The sequence below is a fragment of the Bidens hawaiensis genome, unplaced genomic scaffold (genome assembly GCF_021521415.1).
Source record: "Bidens hawaiensis isolate Kalapana, Puna unplaced genomic scaffold, B.hawaiensis_p1.1 tig00041311_1, whole genome shotgun sequence".
Lineage (NCBI taxonomy): Eukaryota > Viridiplantae > Streptophyta > Magnoliopsida > Asterales > Asteraceae > Bidens > Bidens hawaiensis.
In genome coordinates, this window is record NW_027497321.1 from 85,581 (window position 1) to 91,403 (window position 5,823).

General features: G+C 31.7%; 1 long non-coding RNA gene across 1 annotated transcript; it reads left to right on the top strand.

Moving 5' to 3' along the window:
- Positions 1 to 1,915: 1,915 nt before the first annotated feature.
- On the top strand, positions 1,916 to 3,393 carry LOC143592865 (uncharacterized). Its single transcript, XR_013145998.1, has 3 exons — positions 1,916 to 1,998; positions 2,088 to 2,186; positions 3,167 to 3,393. It is a non-coding gene; the product is annotated as an uncharacterized LOC143592865 (long non-coding RNA).
- Positions 3,394 to 5,823: the final 2,430 nt, after the last annotated feature.

Sequence of the window (5,823 nt, forward strand, 5' to 3'; positions counted from 1 at the left end):
TAAAATGTACATTTAAATAGTCATAAGTGATCTCTTTCTTTTCTATGAAACGTCAAAACACAAGGTCTCAAATGCCAACTAATGTGGGTTTATAGTTTAACATTTTGATACCTTCTTTACTCTTCTTTCGACTTAATTTTAATACCGAAAGACTCATAATGATTAAAACACAACTTATAGATATCTAGTTATAAACACAATCACATGCAATTATCGTTCTTTAATTCTTTGACCTTTTTTGGAATGAACTATTGCAATGGATTATATAAATATATATTAATACAGGCGAAATTTGTATATAATTATTTTTCGTTCCCTATACACAGTTACACACACTAGTAGAAAATATACCTTTAATGACACGCCAATCATGACACACAGTATTTTTATGACGTTATAAAAACCTCGCGTCACTAAATATTGTCGTCTTTTATAGAAATTTGAAGAAACGAAGACACACATTTGTTTGTTAATGTTTTAGTGTCATAAAAGGTTTTTTTTTTTTTTCAAAAACACGGGCTACACTTTGAGTGTGTGTCATTTTTAAGTGTCACCTTTTAATTTTGGTTAAAAAAAACTAAGTACACAACCCCTCTTTCATCTCATCGACCTCTCATTTCTATAACCTAATTCCATCATCTCTCATCATCGATCTCTCATGGCTATAACCTAATTCCATCATCTCTCATCATCTATCTCTCATGGCTATAACCTAATTCCATCATCCCGGTTATATCATCGCCGTTGCTGACGTATTCGCCTCCGATCTGTTTCCGCCGTTGCGGTTTTTGTTTCGGACCGGTATTGTTTAGTGATCGTTCGGTTTCAGGTTCGTATTTAGTGTAATTCGATTCTGTATTGCAGTTTGAGTTGATTCGATTAGTTGTGTTTGATTTAGGTTATTTTGAAACTGTAGCATTTTGATTTGATTAAATGAGTTCGAATTAGGTTTTTCGGAAACTGTTAGCACTTTGATTTGATTAAATGAGTTTGAATTAGGTTTTTCGGAAACTGTTAGCACTTTGATTTGATTAAATGAGTTTGAATTAGGTTTTCGGAACCTGTATCGTTTAGAGATCGTTTTGATTCGATTAATAGTGTTCGTATTGTTCTTCCTTTAAAATTGACGCCACCTGTTACTTCAAAATTCATGGCTAGGTATTGTGAGTGTCAGTTATTGATTTGTTGTTAAGAGGCAAAATCACTATAGTTTGATAATTCTAAATTGTAATTGTGAACTTGAATTGGTTGAAATTGTTTCATGCTTCTGATAGGTTGCAGACCTAATTAAATTAGCGAGTTTCTTGAATGTTCGTTGATAGATGCATTTGTATTGTACTTGATTAAATCAGTGATTTTTTCTTTATATGTTTATGAATTATGATGTAGCGAGTTTCATATTTTTGTTTTTGAATCATAAAGTTAAATTATTTCAATAAATGAGTATTTTTTTTTAAATTGTAACCTTTTCGAATTTATTTAAAAGATATTAGAAATATCAAATGTCTTTAACAAAGTGTACACTCCAGCTGACATGGTGTTGAAGGTTCAATTTTGGTAGTTACCCAAAGCATATGCATAGCAGCCAACCCTTCAACTCATATGTCAATGGTAAAAACATCTCTAACAAGATTTTATTCAAGTACCTATGGAAATTCATGTTATTGACCTGTTTGTGATTGCACTCACAGGTTGTGGAATACACAGATTTGCATGGAAATGTCATCCATCATACACAAAGATTGGGTGTTCCTTGATGACCAAGTAGGTGCATTAATTTTTCCATATTTGAATAATGTCCATGTAATCGAATTGAAATTTTATTGTTCTACAGATTCTTATGTATGATCGAACGATGTCACGCAACGATGCCACGTGCAGCGAAGCGCACGGGTCAATTTACTAGTTTGATATATTTCTTAACATTTTTGTAGTGCAATGAACTTGTACGGTACACAAAGTGGATCGGGGGTAAAACTCAATTGGGTCAACGCTAGGGTGAGCATTTTATTCCATATTGAAATAGTAGTTTTAACCCCATTATATGAATCTATGTCACGATGACTATTTGTAATGTATTTATGTAGTGTCCATGTCAGCCGGGAAGCACCGAATGTCGCTACTTTATGTTAAAGTTCATGAAAGAGATAGTTGATGAAGGAATTAAAATACTGGTCAATGACAATGTAAGTACAGCAACTTTTTATATTTTCATTATTGTATCAGTTTAGTAAATTTATGAACCGATTATAAATGGGCTTTGACTTTTGTTGACCAAACCGAACCAAAAGTTTTAAACGGTGGGCTTGTGAAAATGTAGAGTGGATGATGCAGGGCAACTGACTGATATTATATCTACTTATTCATGTCACCAATTATGATACAGTGATGGAACTTTAAGGAATTAATTAACTGTGAAATTCAAAGTTAGCAACCCGATTTTAGAATTAAGAGGTTCTAAGGAATTACTGGATTATATATATTTATGTATGAGATGTATGAAATATGAAATTAGATGTTACAGTAGTGATAGAGCTGATGATGTTTGTGAATAATTAGTTGTTGATATTCATGATTTACTAATAATAATAACTGAATTCTGATTTAATTAATGATCTGTTTAGTAGGGAGAAAGGTATCTGTTGAAGATGATAGTTAAATGTTGTTGTTATTATTATTATTATTATTATTATTACTACTACTACTTGTTATTTGTTAATTTTTTGAATGGCTAGATGATACTTTAAATAGGATATTAATCTGATTTAACTAATGATGAGTTAGTAGGGAGAAATGTATTATGTTCAGAAGCAGTTTAGAAACAATAATAGGAAGTGAATCATATCTGTTGAAGATGATACTTAATTATTTTATTATTATTATTATTAGTATTATTATTATTATTTGTAAAAGTTTTAGCTTACAACTAGTACAAACAGACAAATTTACCCATATACCCTGGTGTGAACCAGTTAGTTATTCAGAATGAAATTGTTTGACTTCAATTTTTTTTTTTGTGGATTTGACTGCAAATTTGACTAACGGGTCAAAATTGTAGTTTAATGGTCAAAAAAGAAGCTTTGACTGTTAAAAGTCAAACGGATCTGATAAATAAATCTTCAAATCATTTGAACTTTAGGTTTAACTAATCTAAATTTTTTCTCAGGTTGGAGGAGGGAATAATGAATACACGGATGCTGATATTGATGGGATTCGTGAAGAATGGTCGACTTTTGTGGCATCCTTTATTTACCTGTGAATGTTCGTATCGATGTTAATTAAATGTTAAACTTTGAAATATTGTGAAGAATGGTCGACTTTTGAATGTTTGTTAGTATGTTGAAATATTATATGAAATAGATTATTTTGCTATATATGAATTTTAGTTTTATTATGAGACATTAATTGGCATTATTTAATATTGAAATTATAAATCTGTCAAAAACATTCTATTTTATAATACTTGAAACCATGACACGCAAACGTGTGTCAAAAAAAAGATGTCAATAGTGTATGTCATAAATGCATGTCATAAAAAGATGACACACAAATTTACATCATTGTTTCTTATGATATGGTCTTCCTTGACACGAAATATCGTGTCATCTACTCCTTTAATGACGTAATTAAAGGACTATTTTCTAGTAGTGACATAAAACTTTATATATTGTGTGAGTTCATTAGGGAACTTCAAAATAGACGAAGAAGTGAGGAACTCAATACCATCCATTATATAATCTTACGTTGATCCTCTACATCTCACATGATCTTTAGTGACTAGGCATATAATTAGAAAAAATATATTGTTATTTGTTAGATCAAATGTAACTATCATTAAGAGATTTTGAACACGAGTTTGTTTTTTTAAGAATAAAATACGAAATGGATTTTTGTATAATAATTGTGTAAAGCGTGATTACAACCAAATGCGTTGTTATCTTGTAAACGCAATACTATTGGGCCATCTTAGGCCAATTGGAGTCTGACGTAGGGCCGTCCAAACCGCTCGTTCGAACTCGCTTGGAAATTGCTTGGAATATGCTCGCCCGTTTTTCCGCTCGATTGAAAACGAGCCGCTCTGCTCGGTTCGGTATGTAAACGAGCCAAGCAACGAGCAAAGGTCTGCTCGGTTCGGTTCGGCTCGAATATTTCTAATATATTTTTTATATAGTTATATATGAACATATATATAAATATATAGACAAAACACATAAATATAAGCTTACAATTATTTTTACCCCTTTAAATTTTCATATTCCGTCATTTTATAGTTTATTTTTTTGCTTCAAGTTTTTATAATACCAGAAGTTTGTTTACATGATCATTATATCTCATTTCAAAATTATTTTTAATAAAATTTACAATCTATTACACGTTTGTCTACAAACTACTAATTTATTTATAAAATATATTATTTACAACCTTCAAATTTGTTTCTTATTGAAAATTTTAAAGTGAAAAAGAAATAAATAATGCTCGAAATCGCTCGATGTTCGATCGAAAAATGCTCGATTCGATATTGGCTCGTTTCGGTTTTCGCCCGGTTCGAATTTTAGTCGTTCGGTTCGGTTCGGTTCGGTTGTAAACGAGCCAAGCAACGAGCAAACCTTCGCTTGGTTTGGCTTGGCTCGTGAACAGCTCTAGTCTGAAGCTTCTACATGGGCCGTGATGCGCCTTGACAATGTTGTTGTCATGTTGACGTTGTGTCATGTTGTGGAAATTGCTTGTCAGGCGGTGGTGGGGTAAGGAATAACAGTTATCGAGATTAATCGGATTGAAATTTATATGTAATATGCCAAATTTAAACACACACATATATATATACACACACACCAAATTTTATATATATATTTTTTATTTTGATCGATTTGCACAAATAGCAATTAATCGACGACTAGTTAGTGGGGTACCGACCATTGATTAATCGGCGTCTAGACGCAATTTTTACAACCATAATGTTAAGCGAGTGCTGGCATCCAAATTTAAATACAAGAAAAACCGATGCAATAAGCTGAAATAACTAAAAGTCTTAGTTGTTTTTTTCTTTCTAAACCGAAAATTATTATTGGTTTCATTTATACCTCATTTCAAAATGAACCGCACCGAATCTGTGAACCAAGCCATAGTGACCTAACTGTACCAAACTTCTTTTAATGTTTGGTAATGTATTTACCCTAAATTCATTATTTCAAGTCAAAAGTTCCTGGCCCGAATTCATTAAAAAGTTGTTAACAAAGATTTTATGTCAAAAGTTGCAGATCCAAATCTATTATTACGAGCAAAATATGAAGAGCAAACGTATACAGAGATAGGCTTAAATTATAGTGAAACCTTATGTATTACTTTTAAGGTTTATAAGCAGTGCCGTAAAAATCGGTCTAAGCAGCCGACTAGCCGAGTACTTGACGAGTAATTCCCGAGTACCTCCCGGCAGTAGCGGAGCCACAAATTGTTTTCTGTGGGTTCGGAATTTTTCGATCCTTGGGTTTGTTTATGGCCTTCTTCAAGAAGGGTGCCGCGAATGAGTACTAAAAAATGAGCCATTATATATTTTTTTTCTTATAGATTGACGAAAATTGTGTTAACAATACGCAAACACAAAGTTATGGTAGCAATAAACGAAAAGAAAACAAAGTTAGACAATAAGCAAAACAAAGTTAACTAATAATTAAGGGTGTCCTATAGTCGAATGTTAACAAAACCGAACCAATAACTAGCAATAACAAAAATTAATAATCATTGTATGAAACTTATCACGGTTATGGTTAACTAATTAAAAAGATAAGGCTTCATTGTAAATTGATATATTTCATTGTAAATTGA